This window comes from Elephas maximus, chromosome 13 (assembly GCF_024166365.1).
Source record: "Elephas maximus indicus isolate mEleMax1 chromosome 13, mEleMax1 primary haplotype, whole genome shotgun sequence".
Lineage (NCBI taxonomy): Eukaryota > Metazoa > Chordata > Mammalia > Proboscidea > Elephantidae > Elephas > Elephas maximus.
This window is the reverse complement of record NC_064831.1, coordinates 100,102,866-100,126,208: the sequence shown is the minus strand read 5'-3', so window position 1 is coordinate 100,126,208 and position 23,343 is coordinate 100,102,866. Positions and strand designations below refer to the sequence as shown.

General features: G+C 49.2%; 14 non-coding genes across 14 annotated transcripts; all 14 read right to left on the bottom strand.

The window, feature by feature from the left end:
• Positions 1–122: 122 nt before the first annotated feature.
• Positions 123–203, bottom strand: LOC126057899 (small nucleolar RNA SNORD115). Its single transcript, XR_007512972.1, has one exon. It is a non-coding gene; the product is annotated as a small nucleolar RNA SNORD115 (small nucleolar RNA).
• A 1,618-nt stretch (positions 204–1,821) lies between these two features.
• Positions 1,822–1,899, bottom strand: LOC126057800 (small nucleolar RNA SNORD115). Its single transcript, XR_007512874.1, has one exon. It is a non-coding gene; the product is annotated as a small nucleolar RNA SNORD115 (small nucleolar RNA).
• A 1,617-nt stretch (positions 1,900–3,516) lies between these two features.
• Positions 3,517–3,597, bottom strand: LOC126057886 (small nucleolar RNA SNORD115). Its single transcript, XR_007512958.1, has one exon. It is a non-coding gene; the product is annotated as a small nucleolar RNA SNORD115 (small nucleolar RNA).
• Positions 3,598–5,215: 1,618 nt separating this feature from the next.
• LOC126057799 (small nucleolar RNA SNORD115) lies at positions 5,216–5,293 on the bottom strand. Its single transcript, XR_007512871.1, has one exon. It is a non-coding gene; the product is annotated as a small nucleolar RNA SNORD115 (small nucleolar RNA).
• A 1,617-nt stretch (positions 5,294–6,910) lies between these two features.
• On the bottom strand, positions 6,911–6,991 carry LOC126057544 (small nucleolar RNA SNORD115). Its single transcript, XR_007512624.1, has one exon. It is a non-coding gene; the product is annotated as a small nucleolar RNA SNORD115 (small nucleolar RNA).
• Positions 6,992–8,609: 1,618 nt separating this feature from the next.
• LOC126057798 (small nucleolar RNA SNORD115) lies at positions 8,610–8,687 on the bottom strand. The gene has a single exon (XR_007512870.1). It is a non-coding gene; the product is annotated as a small nucleolar RNA SNORD115 (small nucleolar RNA).
• Positions 8,688–10,304: 1,617 nt separating this feature from the next.
• LOC126057874 (small nucleolar RNA SNORD115) lies at positions 10,305–10,385 on the bottom strand. The gene has a single exon (XR_007512946.1). It is a non-coding gene; the product is annotated as a small nucleolar RNA SNORD115 (small nucleolar RNA).
• Positions 10,386–12,003: 1,618 nt separating this feature from the next.
• On the bottom strand, positions 12,004–12,081 carry LOC126057797 (small nucleolar RNA SNORD115). The gene has a single exon (XR_007512869.1). It is a non-coding gene; the product is annotated as a small nucleolar RNA SNORD115 (small nucleolar RNA).
• Positions 12,082–13,698: 1,617 nt separating this feature from the next.
• On the bottom strand, positions 13,699–13,779 carry LOC126057862 (small nucleolar RNA SNORD115). Its single transcript, XR_007512934.1, has one exon. It is a non-coding gene; the product is annotated as a small nucleolar RNA SNORD115 (small nucleolar RNA).
• Positions 13,780–15,397: 1,618 nt separating this feature from the next.
• Positions 15,398–15,475, bottom strand: LOC126057796 (small nucleolar RNA SNORD115). The gene has a single exon (XR_007512868.1). It is a non-coding gene; the product is annotated as a small nucleolar RNA SNORD115 (small nucleolar RNA).
• A 1,617-nt stretch (positions 15,476–17,092) lies between these two features.
• On the bottom strand, positions 17,093–17,173 carry LOC126057850 (small nucleolar RNA SNORD115). The gene has a single exon (XR_007512921.1). It is a non-coding gene; the product is annotated as a small nucleolar RNA SNORD115 (small nucleolar RNA).
• Positions 17,174–18,791: 1,618 nt separating this feature from the next.
• LOC126057795 (small nucleolar RNA SNORD115) lies at positions 18,792–18,869 on the bottom strand. The gene has a single exon (XR_007512867.1). It is a non-coding gene; the product is annotated as a small nucleolar RNA SNORD115 (small nucleolar RNA).
• A 1,617-nt stretch (positions 18,870–20,486) lies between these two features.
• LOC126057837 (small nucleolar RNA SNORD115) lies at positions 20,487–20,567 on the bottom strand. The gene has a single exon (XR_007512910.1). It is a non-coding gene; the product is annotated as a small nucleolar RNA SNORD115 (small nucleolar RNA).
• Positions 20,568–22,184: 1,617 nt separating this feature from the next.
• LOC126057906 (small nucleolar RNA SNORD115) lies at positions 22,185–22,262 on the bottom strand. The gene has a single exon (XR_007512978.1). It is a non-coding gene; the product is annotated as a small nucleolar RNA SNORD115 (small nucleolar RNA).
• Positions 22,263–23,343: the final 1,081 nt, after the last annotated feature.

The window sequence follows — 23,343 nt, the reverse complement described above, 5'->3', positions numbered from 1 at the left end:
AATCAGCATGACCAAAATCGGTCAGGGAGGAGTTTTTGATCACTTGGTGGAGGAAAAAGGGATCCAAACGGGGGTCCACTCTGAAGCAGATCATTAACGTTAGGGAAAAGGAGTTTCTCTCTGGGCCTCAGCGGGATCCTATTGAGCATGATTTTTATGTCATCATCTCTCTTGGAGACAAGTTGAGGTGTCTTCGTTGACCCGAGACATCTCAATCCCCGGGAGAAATCACCTGAGTCTTCAAGTTCCTCACCACCGATATCGTCCATCCAGCCCGCAATCACGCAGGATGAGAAGGTTCGCACATCCTCTTCCGGTTTCCCGGGGAGTAGCTTGACCCTCATGAAAGCAGGAAAACAGGCTTCGACCTTGCAATCCTTTGAGGAAGGGCAAAGAAGTAAGTCAGACATCAGACGAGAGACATTCATTGCCTAACAGCTATGCTTTTTCCACATATAGCCCAAAAGAGGGACGAAATCAAGACACACACTTCTCGCCCATTAGTGAGACTGCTGACCCTTGACAGAAAGGCAGACGCGTGCCAGATCAAGACAAGGCATAGAGGACTCCGAATGGAGAAAAGTACTCAGGAAGTCCCAGCCAAGAACAGGCTATTCATTTGATCAGCCCCGGCTAATGTCTACGAGGAAGTCGAATCTGTGTCCACAGGCACGGATCCGTGCACGAGCACTTCCAGGAAATGACATCCAAGGGTTCCCAAAACTGGGGATCTTCAAATGAGCTGTGGGACACTCGGAAGAGTGCTTTCACCAAGAATTTGGCCCCAAAACCAACTAGGCATTTCCAGAGTTTGATTTCACCCTTGTGCCATGGAGAGACACAGTCAAGGCCACCTCATTCCCAAAGAATGGGAACACAGGGAACACATCTCCTCCTGTTTATCAACCATCAGAGGATTCCTTGGCACAAAGAGAGCAGGAGTCTTATGGAACCTCTACAGGATTCCAACCAACTCTGTAGGAACAGGGATCTTTGCACATGTGCAAGGCAGCACTTACGCCTGCTTTCACTGTCTAGAGCTCCAGGGAAACATGACCTCCTGTGGCATCAACCTGAAAGTGCTCCTGACCCTCGTGTCCCCTTCACACCTGGCATCGACCCTGACTTTAGATTTTCTACGCAGTTATCTGTGCAGCTACCTTTACTTGAAAGCTGGAGCCAGCTATCAGACTACTGAGTCGCTCATCCAATTTCAAGATTCACGGGAAAAGCGACCTGCAAATCCTGCGAGTCCAGCCGCAACTGACACACGCTTTCAATTACAGCAAGTTGACCAGTCTCCTGTAGAGCTCTGAGCCATTCACATCTCATAAATATCTTGGGAAAATACATTGTTCTAGTTGGCCGTTTCTCCCATTTCGGTAGGCCGTATCGGACTTGGACCCAGGCTATCGCAGATGACTCCAGCGCACATGTTTCAGGATTCTCTGATTCCTAAGTATCCACCCACGCACGTCACCGCCACTTAGTCAACCAGGCAAGGTCAAGCACACACCAGGGGACATGCCTCAGCCTTGTCAGCAAACCCTACTGCCTTTTGTGGTGTATCCTCACTTGCCTAAGTGTCAGATGGGGCCAGGGCAAATCACGGGAAATCCCTCACCTTTTGTCCTCGCAACGGTGAACTCCTCGGAGGCAGGTTTTGCTAAAGGACACAAAAAGAGGAAAAGAGCCAAGGAATCAACCTGACCAAAATCGGCCACCCAGGTCTTTTGGATTACTTGGTGCAGGTGAAAGAAATCAAAATGGGAGTCCGCTCTAAAGAAGATCTGTAAGGCTGGGCCAAAGGACTTTCCCACAGGGCCTCAGCATAACCTCTCTGAGCATGATTTTTAGGTCATCATCTCTCTTCCAGACAGATTATGTCATCATTGACCCCAGCCATATCACTCCCCAGGAAAAATCCCCTGAGACCTGAAGATGCTTACCACAAATGTCTTCCTTCCACCCAGGAAGGACAGTGGATGAGAGCGTTCACACATCATCTTCCAGTTTCCCGGGCAGTTGGCTTGACCCCCATGAAAGCAGGACAAGAGACATCGACCTCACTAACCCTTTGAAAAGGGGAAATCAGTAAGACAGAGATCCCAGAAGAGAAACTCACTTCCCTAAGGCTAGGCTTTCAGCCAGACATTCGCGAACACATGGACAAAATCAAGACAGCCATTTGCAACCCACTGGGGAGTCTGCTGACCCATGACAGAAGGAGAGAATCATGCAATATTCAGAAGAAGGCAGAGAGGTCTCTGGATGTAGCACAAATTTACAGGAGGACCCAGGCAAAAGGAGCCTTTGCCATTGCTTAAGCCTGACTGATGTGTTGAAGGCAGCCAACTATGCGTCCACGGGCACTGTCCAATGTGTGCGGACTCCCGGGAAATGGCACCCAAGAGTCCCCAGCACCGGGGGATCTTCAAATCAGCTGGAGGACATTTGGAAAAGAATAGCTTTCCAAGAATTCTGCCAACACTTGTTAAAATTGCCACAGTCCTTCAACGCTTTCGTTTCACCACTGAGCCATGGAGAGACACAATCGAATCTACCTCAGGCCCCAATAATCCCCAGAGAGGGAACACATCTCCTCCCGTATATCAAGCATCAGAGGATCCCGTGGGGCACACGGAAAAGGAGTTCTATGGAATCTCTACAAGATTCCAAAGATCTGTCAAGAAAATGATCTTTCCACATGTGGAAGGCAGCAGTTATGCCTGCATTGCCTGATTAGGCTGTCAGCAGATCCTGACCTCCTGTGGTATGAACCTGAAACGAGTCATGACGCTCGCGACCCACGTACCGAATGGTATTGAGCCTGGCATTAGCTTTTTGACTCAGATAGTGGTGCTGCTGCCTTTTCTTGAATGCTACAGCGAGGTATCAGGCTACTCCAGTCTTCATCCAATACCAAGATGTCTGGGAAAGACGCCCTGGAGATCCTAAGAGTCCAGTCGCAACTGACACAGGCTTTCAACTAGGGCAAGTCTCTCTGGTTTCTCCAGTAGAGCTGCTACACACTCCCATCCCGTAAAGAGTTGAGAGTTGAAAATATTCTCAAATTCCGTAGACATACCCGACTGGGAACCGGACGATCAAAAATTACTCAAGTGGAAATTCTTCTAGGTTCCTGTGCTTCCTAACTATCCACCCGTGCATATCACCGCCACTTGGTCAATAGGTCAGGTCAAGCTCAAAGCAGGGGACACGTCTCAGCTTTTCCACAAAACCCGACTGCCTCTTGGGCTCCATTTTCACTTGTCTAAGTGTCACCAGAGACAAGGGGGAACCGCCATCATTCACTCACCTTGAGTTCTTTCGGTGGTGAATCTCCTGAAAGCAGGTCTTTCCAAATGACAGAAAAAGACGAAAAGAGCCAAGGAATCAGCATGACCAAAATCGGTCAGGGAGGAGTTTTTGATCACTTGGTGGAGGAAAAAGGGATCCAAACGGGGGTCCACTCTGAAGCAGATCATTAACGTTAGGGAAAAGGAGTTTCTCTCTGGGCCTCAGCGGGATCCTATTGAGCATGATTTTTATGTCATCATCTCTCTTGGAGACAAGTTGAGGTGTCTTCGTTGACCCGAGACATCGCAATCCCCGGGAGAAATCACCTGAGTCTTCAAGTTCCTCACCACCGATATCGTCCATCCAGCCCGCAATCACGCAGGATGAGAAGGTTCGCACATCCTCTTCCGGTTTCCCGGGGAGTAGCTTGACCCTCATGAAAGCAGGAAAACAGGCTTCGACCTTGCAATCCTTTGAGGAAGGGCAAAGAAGTAAGTCAGACATCAGACGAGAGACATTCATTGCCTAACAGCTATGCTTTTTCCCCATATAGCCCAAAAGAGGGACGAAATCAAGACACACACTTCTCGCCCATTAGTGAGACTGCTGACCCTTGACAGAAAGGCAGACGCGTGCCAGATCAAGACAAGGCATAGAGGACTCCGAATGGAGAAAAGTACTCAGGAAGTCCCAGCCAAGAACAGGCTATTCATTTGATCAGCCCCGGCTAATGTCTACGAGGAAGCCGAATCTGTGTCCACAGGCACGGATCCGTGCACGAGCACTTCCAGGAAATGACATCCAAGGGTTCCCAAAACTGGGGATCTTCAAATGAGCTGTGGGACACTCGGAAGAGTGCTTTCACCAAGAATTTGGCCCCAAAACCAACTAGGCATTTCCAGAGTTTGATTTCACCCTTGTGCCATGGAGAGACACAGTCAAGGCCACCTCATTCCCAAAGAATGGGAACACAGGGAACACATCTCCTCCTGTTTATCAACCATCAGAGGATTCCTTGGCACAAAGAGAGCAGGAGTCTTATGGAACCTCTACAGGATTCCAACCAACTCTGTAGGAACAGGGATCTTTGCACATGTGCAAGGCAGCACTTACGCCTGCTTTCACTGTCTAGAGCTCCAGGGAAACATGACCTCCTGTGGCATCAACCTGAAAGTGCTCCTGACCCTCGTGTCCCCTTCACACCTGGCATCGACCCTGACTTTAGATTTTCTACGCAGTTATCTGTGCAGCTACCTTTACTTGAAAGCTGGAGCCAGCTATCAGACTACTGAGTCGCTCATCCAATTTCAAGATTCACGGGAAAAGCGACCTGCAAATCCTGCGAGTCCAGCCGCAACTGACACACGCTTTCAATTACAGCAAGTTGACCAGTCTCCTGTAGAGCTCTGAGCCATTCACATCTCATAAATATCTTGGGAAAATACATTGTTCTAGTTGGCCGTTTCTCCCATTTCGGTAGGCCGTATCGGACTTGGACCCAGGCTATCGCAGATGACTCCAGCGCACATGTTTCAGGATTCTCTGATTGCTAAGTATCCACCCACGCACGTCACCGCCACTTAGTCAACCAGGCAAGGTCAAGCACACACCAGGGGACATGCCTCAGCCTTGTCAGCAAACCCTACTGCCTTTTGTGGTGTATCCTCACTTGCCTAAGTGTCAGATGGGGCCAGGGCAAATCACGGGAAATCCCTCACCTTTTGTCCTCGCAACGGTGAACTCCTCGGAGGCAGGTTTTGCTAAAGGACACAAAAAGAGGAAAAGAGCCAAGGAATCAACCTGACCAAAATCGGCCACCCAGGTCTTTTGGATTACTTGGTGCAGGTGAAAGAAATCAAAATGGGAGTCCGCTCTAAAGAAGATCTGTAAGGCTGGGCCAAAGGACTTTCCCACAGGGCCTCAGCATAACCTCTCTGAGCATGATTTTTAGGTCATCATCTCTCTTCCAGACAGATTATGTCATCATTGACCCCAGCCATATCACTCCCCAGGAAAAATCCCCTGAGACCTGAAGATGCTTACCACAAATGTCTTCCTTCCACCCAGGAAGGACAGTGGATGAGAGCGTTCACACATCATCTTCCAGTTTCCCGGGCAGTTGGCTTGACCCCCATGAAAGCAGGACAAGAGACATCGACCTCACTAACCCTTTGAAAAGGGGAAATCAGTAAGACAGAGATCCCAGAAGAGAAACTCACTTCCCTAAGGCTAGGCTTTCAGCCAGACATTCGCGAACACATGGACAAAATCAAGACAGCCATTTGCAACCCACTGGGGAGTCTGCTGACCCATGACAGAAGGAGAGAATCATGCAATATTCAGAAGAAGGCAGAGAGGTCTCTGGATGTAGCACAAATTTACAGGAGGACCCAGGCAAAAGGAGCCTTTGCCATTGCTTAAGCCTGACTGATGTGTTGAAGGCAGCCAACTATGCGTCCACGGGCACTGTCCAATGTGTGCGGACTCCCGGGAAATGGCACCCAAGAGTCCCCAGCACCGGGGGATCTTCAAATCAGCTGGAGGACATTTGGAAAAGAATAGCTTTCCAAGAATTCTGCCAACACTTGTTAAAATTGCCACAGTCCTTCAACGCTTTCGTTTCACCACTGAGCCATGGAGAGACACAATCGAATCTACCTCAGGCCCCAATAATCCCCAGAGAGGGAACACATCTCCTCCCGTATATCAAGCATCAGAGGATCCCGTGGGGCACACGGAAAAGGAGTTCTATGGAATCTCTACAAGATTCCAAAGATCTGTCAAGAAAATGATCTTTCCACATGTGGAAGGCAGCAGTTATGCCTGCATTGCCTGATTAGGCTGTCAGCAGATCCTGACCTCCTGTGGTATGAACCTGAAACTAGTCATGACGCTCGCGACCCACGTACCGAATGGTATTGAGCCTGGCATTAGCTTTTTGACTCAGATAGTGGTGCTGCTGCCTTTTCTTGAATGCTACAGCGAGGTATCAGGCTACTCCAGTCTTCATCCAATACCAAGATGTCTGGGAAAGACGCCCTGGAGATCCTAAGAGTCCAGTCGCAACTGACACAGGCTTTCAACTAGGGCAAGTCTCTCTGGTTTCTCCAGTAGAGCTGCTACACACTCCCATCCCGTAAAGAGTTGAGAGTTGAAAATATTCTCAAATTCCGTAGACATACCCGACTGGGAACCGGACGATCAAAAATTACTCAAGTGGAAATTCTTCTAGGTTCCTGTGCTTCCTAACTATCCACCCGTGCATATCACCGCCACTTGGTCAATAGGTCAGGTCAAGCTCAAAGCAGGGGACACGTCTCAGCTTTTCCACAAAACCCGACTGCCTCTTGGGCTCCATTTTCACTTGTCTAAGTGTCACCAGAGACAAGGGAGAACCGCCATCATTCACTCACCTTGAGTTCTTTCGGTGGTGAATCTCCTGAAAGCAGGTCTTTCCAAATGACAGAAAAAGACGAAAAGAGCCAAGGAATCAGCATGACCAAAATCGGTCAGGGAGGAGTTTTTGATCACTTGGTGGAGGAAAAAGGGATCCAAACGGGGGTCCACTCTGAAGCAGATCATTAACGTTAGGGAAAAGGAGTTTCTCTCTGGGCCTCAGCGGGATCCTACTGAGCATGATTTTTATGTCATCATCTCTCTTGGAGACAAGTTGAGGTGTCTTCGTTGACCCGAGACATCTCAATCCCCGGGAGAAATCACCTGAGTCTTCAAGTTCCTCACCACCGATATCGTCCATCCAGCCCGCAATCACGCAGGATGAGAAGGTTCGCACATCCTCTTCCGGTTTCCCGGGGAGTAGCTTGACCCTCATGAAAGCAGGAAAACAGGCTTCGACCTTGCAATCCTTTGAGGAAGGGCAAAGAAGTAAGTCAGACATCAGACGAGAGACATTCATTGCCTAACAGCTATGCTTTTTCCCCATATAGCCCAAAAGAGGGACGAAATCAAGACACACACTTCTCGCCCATTAGTGAGACTGCTGACCCTTGACAGAAAGGCAGACGCGTGCCAGATCAAGACAAGGCATAGAGGACTCCGAATGGAGAAAAGTACTCAGGAAGTCCCAGCCAAGAACAGGCTATTCATTTGATCAGCCCCGGCTAATGTCTACGAGGAAGCCGAATCTGTGTCCACAGGCACGGATCCGTGCACGAGCACTTCCAGGAAATGACATCCAAGGGTTCCCAAAACTGGGGATCTTCAAATGAGCTGTGGGACACTCGGAAGAGTGCTTTCACCAAGAATTTGGCCCCAAAACCAACTAGGCATTTCCAGAGTTTGATTTCACCCTTGTGCCATGGAGAGACACAGTCCAGGCCACCTCATTCCCAAAGAATGGGAACACAGGGAACACATCTCCTCCTGTTTATCAACCATCAGAGGATTCCTTGGCACAAAGAGAGCAGGAGTCTTATGGAACCTCTACAGGATTCCAACCAACTCTGTAGGAACAGGGATCTTTGCACATGTGCAAGGCAGCACTTACGCCTGCTTTCACTGTCTAGAGCTCCAGGGAAACATGACCTCCTGTGGCATCAACCTGAAAGTGCTCCTGACCCTCGTGTCCCCTTCACACCTGGCATCGACCCTGACTTTAGATTTTCTACGCAGTTATCTGTGCAGCTACCTTTACTTGAAAGCTGGAGCCAGCTATCAGACTACTGAGTCGCTCATCCAATTTCAAGATTCACGGGAAAAGCGACCTGCAAATCCTGCGAGTCCAGCCGCAACTGACACACGCTTTCAATTACAGCAAGTTGACCAGTCTCCTGTAGAGCTCTGAGCCATTCACATCTCATAAATATCTTGGGAAAATACATTGTTCTAGTTGGCCGTTTCTCCCATTTCGGTAGGCCGTATCGGACTTGGACCCAGGCTATCGCAGATGACTCCAGCGCACATGTTTCAGGATTCTCTGATTCCTAAGTATCCACCCACGCACGTCACCGCCACTTAGTCAACCAGGCAAGGTCAAGCACACACCAGGGGACATGCCTCAGCCTTGTCAGCAAACCCTACTGCCTTTTGTGGTGTATCCTCACTTGCCTAAGTGTCAGATGGGGCCAGGGCAAATCACGGGAAATCCCTCACCTTTTGTCCTCGCAACGGTGAACTCCTCGGAGGCAGGTTTTGCTAAAGGACACAAAAAGAGGAAAAGAGCCAAGGAATCAACCTGACCAAAATCGGCCACCCAGGTCTTTTGGATTACTTGGTGCAGGTGAAAGAAATCAAAATGGGAGTCCGCTCTAAAGAAGATCTGTAAGGCTGGGCCAAAGGACTTTCCCACAGGGCCTCAGCATAACCTCTCTGAGCATGATTTTTAGGTCATCATCTCTCTTCCAGACAGATTATGTCATCATTGACCCCAGCCATATCACTCCCCAGGAAAAATCCCCTGAGACCTGAAGATGCTTACCACAAATGTCTTCCTTCCACCCAGGAAGGACAGTGGATGAGAGCGTTCACACATCATCTTCCAGTTTCCCGGGCAGTTGGCTTGACCCCCATGAAAGCAGGACAAGAGACATCGACCTCACTAACCCTTTGAAAAGGGGAAATCAGTAAGACAGAGATCCCAGAAGAGAAACTCACTTCCCTAAGGCTAGGCTTTCAGCCAGACATTCGCGAACACATGGACAAAATCAAGAGAGCCATTTGCAACCCACTGGGGAGTCTGCTGACCCATGACAGAAGGAGAGAATCATGCAATATTCAGAAGAAGGCAGAGAGGTCTCTGGATGTAGCACAAATTTACAGGAGGACCCAGGCAAAAGGAGCCTTTGCCATTGCTTAAGCCTGACTGATGTGTTGAAGGCAGCCAACTATGCGTCCACGGGCACTGTCCAATGTGTGCGGACTCCCGGGAAATGGCACCCAAGAGTCCCCAGCACCGGGGGATCTTCAAATCAGCTGGAGGACATTTGGAAAAGAATAGCTTTCCAAGAATTCTGCCAACACTTGTTAAAATTGCCACAGTCCTTCAACGCTTTCGTTTCACCACTGAGCCATGGAGAGACACAATCGAATCTACCTCAGGCCCCAATAATCCCCAGAGAGGGAACACATCTCCTCCCGTATATCAAGCATCAGAGGATCCCGTGGGGCACACGGAAAAGGAGTTCTATGGAATCTCTACAAGATTCCAAAGATCTGTCAAGAAAATGATCTTTCCACATGTGGAAGGCAGCAGTTATGCCTGCATTGCCTGATTAGGCTGTCAGCAGATCCTGACCTCCTGTGGTATGAACCTGAAACGAGTCATGACGCTCGCGACCCACGTACCGAATGGTATTGAGCCTGGCATTAGCTTTTTGACTCAGATAGTGGTGCTGCTGCCTTTTCTTGAATGCTACAGCGAGGTATCAGGCTACTCCAGTCTTCATCCAATACCAAGATGTCTGGGAAAGACGCCCTGGAGATCCTAAGAGTCCAGTCGCAACTGACACAGGCTTTCAACTAGGGCAAGTCTCTCTGGTTTCTCCAGTAGAGCTGCTACACACTCCCATCCCGTAAAGAGTTGAGAGTTGAAAATATTCTCAAATTCCGTAGACATACCCGACTGGGAACCGGACGATCAAAAATTACTCAAGTGGAAATTCTTCTAGGTTCCTGTGCTTCCTAACTATCCACCCGTGCATATCACCGCCACTTGGTCAATAGGTCAGGTCAAGCTCAAAGCAGGGGACACGTCTCAGCTTTTCCACAAAACCCGACTGCCTCTTGGGCTCCATTTTCACTTGTCTAAGTGTCACCAGAGACAAGGGAGAACCGCCATCATTCACTCACCTTGAGTTCTTTCGGTGGTGAATCTCCTGAAAGCAGGTCTTTCCAAATGACAGAAAAAGACGAAAAGAGCCAAGGAATCAGCATGACCAAAATCGGTCAGGGAGGAGTTTTTGATCACTTGGTGGAGGAAAAAGGGATCCAAACGGGGGTCCACTCTGAAGCAGATCATTAACGTTAGGGAAAAGGAGTTTCTCTCTGGGCCTCAGCGGGATCCTATTGAGCATGATTTTTATGTCATCATCTCTCTTGGAGACAAGTTGAGGTGTCTTCGTTGACCCGAGACATCTCAATCCCCGGGAGAAATCACCTGAGTCTTCAAGTTCCTCACCACCGATATCGTCCATCCAGCCCGCAATCACGCAGGATGAGAAGGTTCGCACATCCTCTTCCGGTTTCCCGGGGAGTAGCTTGACCCTCATGAAAGCAGGAAAACAGGCTTCGACCTTGCAATCCTTTGAGGAAGGGCAAAGAAGTAAGTCAGACATCAGACGAGAGACATTCATTGCCTAACAGCTATGCTTTTTCCCCATATAGCCCAAAAGAGGGACGAAATCAAGACACACACTTCTCGCCCATTAGTGAGACTGCTGACCCTTGACAGAAAGGCAGACGCGTGCCAGATCAAGACAAGGCATAGAGGACTCCGAATGGAGAAAAGTACTCAGGAAGTCCCAGCCAAGAACAGGCTATTCATTTGATCAGCCCCGGCTAATGTCTACGAGGAAGCCGAATCTGTGTCCACAGGCACGGATCCGTGCACGAGCACTTCCAGGAAATGACATCCAAGGGTTCCCAAAACTGGGGATCTTCAAATGAGCTGTGGGACACTCGGAAGAGTGCTTTCACCAAGAATTTGGCCCCAAAACCAACTAGGCATTTCCAGAGTTTGATTTCACCCTTGTGCCATGGAGAGACACAGTCAAGGCCACCTCATTCCCAAAGAATGGGAACACAGGGAACACATCTCCTCCTGTTTATCAACCATCAGAGGATTCCTTGGCACAAAGAGAGCAGGAGTCTTATGGAACCTCTACAGGATTCCAACCAACTCTGTAGGAACAGGGATCTTTGCACATGTGCAAGGCAGCACTTACGCCTGCTTTCACTGTCTAGAGCTCCAGGGAAACATGACCTCCTGTGGCATCAACCTGAAAGTGCTCCTGACCCTCGTGTCCCCTTCACACCTGGCATCGACCCTGACTTTAGATTTTCTACGCAGTTATCTGTGCAGCTACCTTTACTTGAAAGCTGGAGCCAGCTATCAGACTACTGAGTCGCTCATCCAATTTCAAGATTCACGGGAAAAGCGACCTGCAAATCCTGCGAGTCCAGCCGCAACTGACACACGCTTTCAATTACAGCAAGTTGACCAGTCTCCTGTAGAGCTCTGAGCCATTCACATCTCATAAATATCTTGGGAAAATACATTGTTCTAGTTGGCCGTTTCTCCCATTTCGGTAGGCCGTATCGGACTTGGACCCAGGCTATCGCAGATGACTCCAGCGCACATGTTTCAGGATTCTCTGATTGCTAAGTATCCACCCACGCACGTCACCGCCACTTAGTCAACCAGGCAAGGTCAAGCACACACCAGGGGACATGCCTCAGCCTTGTCAGCAAACCCTACTGCCTTTTGTGGTGTATCCTCACTTGCCTAAGTGTCAGATGGGGCCAGGGCAAATCACGGGAAATCCCTCACCTTTTGTCCTCGCAACGGTGAACTCCTCGGAGGCAGGTTTTGCTAAAGGACACAAAAAGAGGAAAAGAGCCAAGGAATCAACCTGACCAAAATCGGCCACCCAGGTCTTTTGGATTACTTGGTGCAGGTGAAAGAAATCAAAATGGGAGTCCGCTCTAAAGAAGATCTGTAAGGCTGGGCCAAAGGACTTTCCCACAGGGCCTCAGCATAACCTCTCTGAGCATGATTTTTAGGTCATCATCTCTCTTCCAGACAGATTATGTCATCATTGACCCCAGCCATATCACTCCCCAGGAAAAATCCCCTGAGACCTGAAGATGCTTACCACAAATGTCTTCCTTCCACCCAGGAAGGACAGTGGATGAGAGCGTTCACACATCATCTTCCAGTTTCCCGGGCAGTTGGCTTGACCCCCATGAAAGCAGGACAAGAGACATCGACCTCACTAACCCTTTGAAAAGGGGAAATCAGTAAGACAGAGATCCCAGAAGAGAAACTCACTTCCCTAAGGCTAGGCTTTCAGCCAGACATTCGCGAACACATGGACAAAATCAAGAGAGCCATTTGCAACCCACTGGGGAGTCTGCTGACCCATGACAGAAGGAGAGAATCATGCAATATTCAGAAGAAGGCAGAGAGGTCTCTGGATGTAGCACAAATTTACAGGAGGACCCAGGCAAAAGGAGCCTTTGCCATTGCTTAAGCCTGACTGATGTGTTGAAGGCAGCCAACTATGCGTCCACGGGCACTGTCCAATGTGTGCGGACTCCCGGGAAATGGCACCCAAGAGTCCCCAGCACCGGGGGATCTTCAAATCAGCTGGAGGACATTTGGAAAAGAATAGCTTTCCAAGAATTCTGCCAACACTTGTTAAAATTGCCACAGTCCTTCAACGCTTTCGTTTCACCACTGAGCCATGGAGAGACACAATCGAATCTACCTCAGGCCCCAATAATCCCCAGAGAGGGAACACATCTCCTCCCGTATATCAAGCATCAGAGGATCCCGTGGGGCACACGGAAAAGGAGTTCTATGGAATCTCTACAAGATTCCAAAGATCTGTCAAGAAAATGATCTTTCCACATGTGGAAGGCAGCAGTTATGCCTGCATTGCCTGATTAGGCTGTCAGCAGATCCTGACCTCCTGTGGTATGAACCTGAAACTAGTCATGACGCTCGCGACCCACGTACCGAATGGTATTGAGCCTGGCATTAGCTTTTTGACTCAGATAGTGGTGCTGCTGCCTTTTCTTGAATGCTACAGCGAGGTATCAGGCTACTCCAGTCTTCATCCAATACCAAGATGTCTGGGAAAGACGCCCTGGAGATCCTAAGAGTCCAGTCGCAACTGACACAGGCTTTCAACTAGGGCAAGTCTCTCTGGTTTCTCCAGTAGAGCTGCTACACACTCCCATCCCGTAAAGAGTTGAGAGTTGAAAATATTCTCAAATTCCGTAGACATACCCGACTGGGAACCGGACGATCAAAAATTACTCAAGTGGAAATTCTTCTAGGTTCCTGTGCTTCCTAACTATCCACCCGTGCATATCACCGCCACTTGGTCAATAGGTCAGGTCAAGCTCAAAGCAGGGGACACGTCTCAGCTTTTCCACAAAACCCGACTGCCTCTTGGGCTCCATTTTCACTTGTCTAAGTGTCACCAGAGACAAGGGAGAACCGCCATCATTCACTCACCTTGAGTTCTTTCGGTGGTGAATCTCCTGAAAGCAGGTCTTTCCAAATGACAGAAAAAGACGAAAAGAGCCAAGGAATCAGCATGACCAAAATCGGTCAGGGAGGAGTTTTTGATCACTTGGTGGAGGAAAAAGGGATCCAAACGGGGGTCCACTCTGAAGCAGATCATTAACGTTAGGGAAAAGGAGTTTCTCTCTGGGCCTCAGCGGGATCCTATTGAGCATGATTTTTATGTCATCATCTCTCTTGGAGACAAGTTGAGGTGTCTTCGTTGACCCGAGACATCTCAATCCCCGGGAGAAATCACCTGAGTCTTCAAGTTCCTCACCACCGATATCGTCCATCCAGCCCGCAATCACGCAGGATGAGAAGGTTCGCACATCCTCTTCCGGTTTCCCGGGGAGTAGCTTGACCCTCATGAAAGCAGGAAAACAGGCTTCGACCTTGCAATCCTTTGAGGAAGGGCAAAGAAGTAAGTCAGACATCAGACGAGAGACATTCATTGCCTAACAGCTATGCTTTTTCCCCATATAGCCCAAAAGAGGGACGAAATCAAGACACACACTTCTCGCCCATTAGTGAGACTGCTGACCCTTGACAGAAAGGCAGACGCGTGCCAGATCAAGACAAGGCATAGAGGACTCCGAATGGAGAAAAGTACTCAGGAAGTCCCAGCCAAGAACGGGCTATTCATTTGATCAGCCCCGGCTAATGTCTACGAGGAAGCCGAATCTGTGTCCACAGGCACGGATCCGTGCACGAGCACTTCCAGGAAATGACATCCAAGGGTTCCCAAAACTGGGGATCTTCAAATGAGCTGTGGGACACTCGGAAGAGTGCTTTCACCAAGAATTTGGCCCCAAAACCAACTAGGCATTTCCAGAGTTTGATTTCACCCTTGTGCCATGGAGAGACACAGTCCAGGCCACCTCATTCCCAAAGAATGGGAACACAGGGAACACATCTCCTCCTGTTTATCAACCATCAGAGGATTCCTTGGCACAAAGAGAGCAGGAGTCTTATGGAACCTCTACAGGATTCCAACCAACTCTGTAGGAACAGGGATCTTTGCACATGTGCAAGGCAGCACTTACGCCTGCTTTCACTGTCTAGAGCTCCAGGGAAACATGACCTCCTGTGGCATCAACCTGAAAGTGCTCCTGACCCTCGTGTCCCCTTCACACCTGGCATCGACCCTGACTTTAGATTTTCTACGCAGTTATCTGTGCAGCTACCTTTACTTGAAAGCTGGAGCCAGCTATCAGACTACTGAGTCGCTCATCCAATTTCAAGATTCACGGGAAAAGCGACCTGCAAATCCTGCGAGTCCAGCCGCAACTGACACACGCTTTCAATTACAGCAAGTTGACCAGTCTCCTGTAGAGCTCTGAGCCATTCACATCTCATAAATATCTTGGGAAAATACATTGTTCTAGTTGGCCGTTTCTCCCATTTCGGTAGGCCGTATCGGACTTGGACCCAGGCTATCACAGATGACTCCAGCGCACATGTTTCAGGATTCTCTGATTCCTAAGTATCCACCCACGCACGTCACCGCCACTTAGTCAACCAGGCAAGGTCAAGCACACACCAGGGGACATGCCTCAGCCTTGTCAGCAAACCCTACTGCCTTTTGTGGTGTATCCTCACTTGCCTAAGTGTCAGATGGGGCCAGGGCAAATCACGGGAAATCCCTCACCTTTTGTCCTCGCAACGGTGAACTCCTCGGAGGCAGGTTTTGCTAAAGGACACAAAAAGAGGAAAAGAGCCAAGGAATCAACCTGACCAAAATCGGCCACCCAGGTCTTTTGGATTACTTGGTGCAGGTGAAAGAAATCAAAATGGGAGTCCGCTCTAAAGAAGATCTGTAAGGCTGGGCCAAAGGACTTTCCCACAGGGCCTCAGCATAACCTCTCTGAGCATGATTTTTAGGTCATCATCTCTCTTCCAGACAGATTATGTCATCATTGACCCCAGCCATATCACTCCCCAGGAAAAATCCCCTGAGACCTGAAGATGCTTACCACAAATGTCTTCCTTCCACCCAGGAAGGACAGTGGATGAGAGCGTTCACACATCATCTTCCAGTTTCCCGGGCAGTTGGCTTGACCCCCATGAAAGCAGGACAAGAGACATCGACCTCACTAACCCTTTGAAAAGGGGAAATCAGTAAGACAGAGATCCCAGAAGAGAAACTCACTTCCCTAAGGCTAGGCTTTCAGCCAGACATTCGCGAACACATGGACAAAATCAAGAGAGCCATTTGCAACCCACTGGGGAGTCTGCTGACCCATGACAGAAGGAGAGAATCATGCAATATTCAGAAGAAGGCAGAGAGGTCTCTGGATGTAGCACAAATTTACAGGAGGACCCAGGCAAAAGGAGCCTTTGCCATTGCTTAAGCCTGACTGATGTGTTGAAGGCAGCCAACTATGCGTCCACGGGCACTGTCCAATGTGTGCGGACTCCCGGGAAATGGCACCCAAGAGTCCCCAGCACCGGGGGATCTTCAAATCAGCTGGAGGACATTTGGAAAAGAATAGCTTTCCAAGAATTCTGCCAACACTTGTTAAAATTGCCACAGTCCTTCAACGCTTTCGTTTCACCACTGAGCCATGGAGAGACACAATCGAATCTACCTCAGGCCCCAATAATCCCCAGAGAGGGAACACATCTCCTCCCGTATATCAAGCATCAGAGGATCCCGTGGGGCACACGGAAAAGGAGTTCTATGGAATCTCTACAAGATTCCAAAGATCTGTCAAGAAAATGATCTTTCCACATGTGGAAGGCAGCAGTTATGCCTGCATTGCCTGATTAGGCTGTCAGCAGATCCTGACCTCCTGTGGTATGAACCTGAAACTAGTCATGACGCTCGCGACCCACGTACCGAATGGTATTGAGCCTGGCATTAGCTTTTTGACTCAGATAGTGGTGCTGCTGCCTTTTCTTGAATGCTACAGCGAGGTATCAGGCTACTCCAGTCTTCATCCAATACCAAGATGTCTGGGAAAGACGCCCTGGAGATCCTAAGAGTCCAGTCGCAACTGACACAGGCTTTCAACTAGGGCAAGTCTCTCTGGTTTCTCCAGTAGAGCTGCTACACACTCCCATCCCGTAAAGAGTTGAGAGTTGAAAATATTCTCAAATTCCGTAGACATACCCGTCTGGGAACCGGACGATCAAAAATTACTCAAGTGGAAATTCTTCTAGGTTCCTGTGCTTCCTAACTATCCACCCGTGCATATCACCGCCACTTGGTCAATAGGTCAGGTCAAGCTCAAAGCAGGGGACACGTCTCAGCTTTTCCACAAAACCCGACTGCCTCTTGGGCTCCATTTTCACTTGTCTAAGTGTCACCAGAGACAAGGGAGAACCGCCATCATTCACTCACCTTGAGTTCTTTCGGTGGTGAATCTCCTGAAAGCAGGTCTTTCCAAATGACAGAAAAAGACGAAAAGAGCCAAGGAATCAGCATGACCAAAATCGGTCAGGGAGGAGTTTTTGATCACTTGGTGGAGGAAAAAGGGATCCAAACGGGGGTCCACTCTGAAGCAGATCATTAACGTTAGGGAAAAGGAGTTTCTCTCTGGGCCTCAGCGGGATCCTATTGAGCATGATTTTTATGTCATCATCTCTCTTGGAGACAAGTTGAGGTGTCTTCGTTGACCCGAGACATCTCAATCCCCGGGAGAAATCACCTGAGTCTTCAAGTTCCTCACCACCGATATCGTCCATCCAGCCCGCAATCACGCAGGATGAGAAGGTTCGCACATCCTCTTCCGGTTTCCCGGGGAGTAGCTTGACCCTCATGAAAGCAGGAAAACAGGCTTCGACCTTGCAATCCTTTGAGGAAGGGCAAAGAAGTAAGTCAGACATCAGACGAGAGACATTCATTGCCTAACAGCTATGCTTTTTCCACATATAGCCCAAAAGAGGGACGAAATCAAGACACACACTTCTCGCCCATTAGTGAGACTGCTGACCCTTGACAGAAAGGCAGACGCGTGCCAGATCAAGACAAGGCATAGAGGACTCCGAATGGAGAAAAGTACTCAGGAAGTCCCAGCCAAGAACAGGCTATTCATTTGATCAGCCCCGGCTAATGTCTACGAGGAAGTCGAATCTGTGTCCACAGGCACGGATCCGTGCACGAGCACTTCCAGGAAATGACATCCAAGGGTTCCCAAAACTGGGGATCTTCAAATGAGCTGTGGGACACTCGGAAGAGTGCTTTCACCAAGAATTTGGCCCCAAAACCAACTAGGCATTTCCAGAGTTTGATTTCACCCTTGTGCCATGGAGAGACACAGTCAAGGCCACCTCATTCCCAAAGAATGGGAACACAGGGAACACATCTCCTCCTGTTTATCAACCATCAGAGGATTCCTTGGCACAAAGAGAGCAGGAGTCTTATGGAACCTCTACAGGATTCCAACCAACTCTGTAGGAACAGGGATCTTTGCACATGTGCAAGGCAGCACTTACGCCTGCTTTCACTGTCTAGAGCTCCAGGGAAACATGACCTCCTGTGGCATCAACCTGAAAGTGCTCCTGACCCTCGTGTCCCCTTCACACCTGGCATCGACCCTGACTTTAGATTTTCTACGCAGTTATCTGTGCAGCTACCTTTACTTGAAAGCTGGAGCCAGCTATCAGACTACTGAGTCGCTCATCCAATTTCAAGATTCACGGGAAAAGCGACCTGCAAATCCTGCGAGTCCAGCCGCAACTGACACACGCTTTCAATTACAGCAAGTTGACCAGTCTCCTGTAGAGCTCTGAGCCATTCACATCTCATAAATATCTTGGGAAAATACATTGTTCTAGTTGGCCGTTTCTCCCATTTCGGTAGGCCGTATCGGACTTGGACCCAGGCTATCGCAGATGACTCCAGCGCACATGTTTCAGGATTCTCTGATTCCTAAGTATCCACCCACGCACGTCACCGCCACTTAGTCAACCAGGCAAGGTCAAGCACACACCAGGGGACATGCCTCAGCCTTGTCAGCAAACCCTACTGCCTTTTGTGGTGTATCCTCACTTGCCTAAGTGTCAGATGGGGCCAGGGCAAATCACGGGAAATCCCTCACCTTTTGTCCTCGCAACGGTGAACTCCTCGGAGGCAGGTTTTGCTAAAGGACACAAAAAGAGGAAAAGAGCCAAGGAATCAACCTGACCAAAATCGGCCACCCAGGTCTTTTGGATTACTTGGTGCAGGTGAAAGAAATCAAAATGGGAGTCCGCTCTAAAGAAGATCTGTAAGGCTGGGCCAAAGGACTTTCCCACAGGGCCTCAGCATAACCTCTCTGAGCATGATTTTTAGGTCATCATCTCTCTTCCAGACAGATTATGTCATCATTGACCCCAGCCATATCACTCCCCAGGAAAAATCCCCTGAGACCTGAAGATGCTTACCACAAATGTCTTCCTTCCACCCAGGAAGGACAGTGGATGAGAGCGTTCACACATCATCTTCCAGTTTCCCGGGCAGTTGGCTTGACCCCCATGAAAGCAGGACAAGAGACATCGACCTCACTAACCCTTTGAAAAGGGGAAATCAGTAAGACAGAGATCCCAGAAGAGAAACTCACTTCCCTAAGGCTAGGCTTTCAGCCAGACATTCGCGAACACATGGACAAAATCAAGACAGCCATTTGCAACCCACTGGGGAGTCTGCTGACCCATGACAGAAGGAGAGAATCATGCAATATTCAGAACAAGGCAGAGAGGTCTCTGGATGTAGCACAAATTTACAGGAGGACCCAGGCAAAAGGAGCCTTTGCCATTGCTTAAGCCTGACTGATGTGTTGAAGGCAGCCAACTATGCATCCACGGGCACTGTCCAATGTGTGCGGACTCCCGGGAAATGGCACCCAAGAGTCCCCAGCACCGGGGGATCTTCAAATCAGCTGGAGGACATTTGGAAAAGAATAGCTTTCCAAGAATTCTGCCAACACTTGTTAAAATTGCCACAGTCCTTCAACGCTTTCGTTTCACCACTGAGCCATGGAGAGACACAATCGAATCTACCTCAGGCCCCAATAATCCCCAGAGAGGGAACACATCTCCTCCCGTATATCAAGCATCAGAGGATCCCGTGGGGCACACGGAAAAGGAGTTCTATGGAATCTCTACAAGATTCCAAAGATCTGTCAAGAAAATGATCTTTCCACATGTGGAAGGCAGCAGTTATGCCTGCATTGCCTGATTAGGCTGTCAGCAGATCCTGACCTCCTGTGGTATGAACCTGAAACGAGTCATGACGCTCGCGACCCACGTACCGAATGGTATTGAGCCTGGCATTAGCTTTTTGACTCAGGTAGTGGTGCTGCTGCCTTTTCTTGAATGCTACAGCGAGGTATCAGGCTACTCCAGTCTTCATCCAATACCAAGATGTCTGGGAAAGACGCCCTGGAGATCCTAAGAGTCCAGTCGCAACTGACACAGGCTTTCAACTAGGGCAAGTCTCTCTGGTTTCTCCAGTAGAGCTGCTACACACTCCCATCCCGTAAAGAGTTGAGAGTTGAAAATATTCTCAAATTCCGTAGACATACCCGACTGGGAACCGGACGATCAAAAATTACTCAAGTGGAAATTCTTCTAGGTTCCTGTGCTTCCTAACTATCCACCCGTGCATATCACCGCCACTTGGTCAATAGGTCAGGTCAAGCTCAAAGCAGGGGACACGTCTCAGCTTTTCCACAAAACCCGACTGCCTCTTGGGCTCCATTTTCACTTGTCTAAGTGTCACCAGAGACAAGGGAGAACCGCCATCATTCACTCACCTTGAGTTCTTTCGGTGGTGAATCTCCTGAAAGCAGGTCTTTCCAAATGACAGAAAAAGACGAAAAGAGCCAAGGAATCAGCATGACCAAAATCGGTCAGGGAGGAGTTTTTGATCACTTGGTGGAGGAAAAAGGGATCCAAACGGGGGTCCACTCTGAAGCAGATCATTAACGTTAGGGAAAAGGAGTTTCTCTCTGGGCCTCAGCGGGATCCTATTGAGCATGATTTTTATGTCATCATCTCTCTTGGAGACAAGTTGAGGTGTCTTCGTTGACCCGAGACATCTCAATCCCCGGGAGAAATCACCTGAGTCTTCAAGTTCCTCACCACCGATATCGTCCATCCAGCCCGCAATCACGCAGGATGAGAAGGTTCGCACATCCTCTTCCGGTTTCCCGGGGACTAGCTTGACCCTCATGAAAGCAGGAAAACAGGCTTCGACCTTGCAATCCTTTGAGGAAGGGCAAAGAAGTAAGTCAGACATCAGACGAGAGACATTCATTGCCTAACAGCTATGCTTTTTCCACATATAGCCCAAAAGAGGGACGAAATCAAGACACACACTTCTCGCCCATTAGTGAGACTGCTGACCCTTGACAGAAAGGCAGACGCGTGCCAGATCAAGACAAGGCATAGAGGACTCCGAATGGAGAAAAGTACTCAGGAAGTCCCAGCCAAGAACAGGCTATTCATTTGATCAGCCCCGGCTAATGTCTACGAGGAAGCCGAATCTGTGTCCACAGGCACGGATCCGTGCACGAGCACTTCCAGGAAATGACATCCAAGGGTTCCCAAAACTGGGGATCTTCAAATGAGCTGTGGGACACTCGGAAGAGTGCTTTCACCAAGAATTTGGCCCCAAAATCAACTAGGCATTTCCAGAGTTTGATTTCACCCTTGTGCCATGGAGAGACACAGTCAAGGCCACCTCATTCCCAAAGAATGGGAACACAGGGAACACATCTCCTCCTGTTTATCAACCATCAGAGGATTCCTTGGCACAAAGAGAGCAGGAGTCTTATGGAACCTCTACAGGATTCCAACCAACTCTGTAGGAACAGGGATCTTTGCACATGTGCAAGGCAGCACTTACGCCTGCTTTCACTGTCTAGAGCTCCAGGGAAACATGACCTCCTGTGGCATCAACCTGAAAGTGCTCCTGACCCTCGTGTCCCCTTCACACCTGGCATCGACCCTGACTTTAGATTTTCTACGCAGTTATCTGTGCAGCTACCTTTACTTGAAAGCTGGAGCCAGCTATCAGACGACTGAGTCGCTCATCCAATTTCAAGATTCACGGGAAAAGCGACCTGCAAATCCTGCGAGTCCAGCCGCAACTGACACACGCTTTCAATTACAGCAAGTTGACCAGTCTCCTGTAGAGCTCTGAGCCATTCACATCTCATAAATATCTTGGGAAAATACATTGTTCTAGTTGGCCGTTTCTCCCATTTCGGTAGGCCGTATCGGACTTGGACCCAGGCTATCGCAGATGACTCCAGCGCACATGTTTCAGGATTCTCTGATTCCTAAGTATCCACCCACGCAAGTCACGCCACTTAGTCAACCAGGCAAGGTCAAGCAAACACCAGGGGACATGCCTCAGCCTTGTCAGCAAACCCTACTGCCTTTTGTGGTGTATCCTCACTTGCCTAAGTGTCAGATGGGGCCAGGGCAAATCACGGGAAATCCCTCACCTTTTGTCCTCGCAACGGTGAACTCCTCGGAGGCAGGTTTTGCTAAAGGACACAAAAAGAGGAAAAGAGCCAAGGAATCAACCTGACCAAAATCGGCCACCCAGGTCTTTTGGATTACTTGGTGCAGGTGAAAGAAATCAAAATGGGAGTCTGCTCTAAAGAAGATCTGTAAGGCTGGGCCAAAGGACTTTCCCACAGGGCCTCAGCATAACCTCTCTGAGCATGATTTTTAGGTCATCAACTCTCTTCCAGACAGATTATGTCATCATTGACCCCAGCCATATCACTCCCCAGGAAAAATCCCCTGAGACCTGAAGATGCTTACCACAAATGTCTTCCTTCCACCCAGGAAGGACAGTGGATGAGAGCGTTCACACATCATCTTCCAGTTTCCCGGGCAGTTGGCTTGACCCCCATGAAAGCAGGACAAGACACATCGAACTCACTAACCCTTTGAAAAGGGGAAATCAGTAAGACAGAGATCCCAGAAGAGAAACTCACTTCCCTAAGGCTAGGCTTTCAGCCAGACATCCGCGAACACATGGACAAAATCAAGACAGCCATTTGCAACGCACTGGGGAGTCTGCTGACCCATGACAGAAGGAGAGAATCATGCAATATTCAGAAGAAGGCAGAGAGGTCTCTGGATGTAGCACAAATTTACAGGAGGACCCAGGCAAAAGGAGCCTTTGCCATTGCTTAAGCCTGACTGATGTGTTGAAGGCAGCCAACTATGCGTCCACGGGCACTGTCCAATGTGTGCGGACTCCCGGGAAACGGCACCCAAGAGTCCCCAGCACCGGGGGATCTTCAAATCAGCTGGAGGACATTTGGAAAAGAATAGCTTTCCAAGAATTCTGCCAACACTTGTTAAAATTGCCACAGTCCTTCAACGCTTTCGTTTCACCACTGAGCCATGGAGAGACACAATCGAATCTACCTCAGGCCCCAATAATCCCCAGAGAGGGAACACATCTCCTCCCGTATATCAAGCATCAGAGGATCCCGTGGGGCACACGGAAAAGGAGTTCTATGGAATCTCTACAAGATTCCAAAGATCTGTCAAGAAAATGATCTTTCCACATGTGGAAGGCAGCAGTTATGCCTGCATTGCCTGATTAGGCTGTCAGCAGATCCTGACCTCCTGTGGTATGAACCTGAAACTAGTCATGACGCTCGCGACCCACGTACCGAATGGTATTGAGCCTGGCATTAGCTTTTTGACTCAGGTAGTGGTGCTGCTGCCTTTTCTTGAATGCTACAGCGAGGTATCAGGCTACTCCAGTCTTCATCCAATACCAAGATGTCTGGGAAAGACGCCCTGGAGATCCTAAGAGTCCAGTCGCAACTGACACA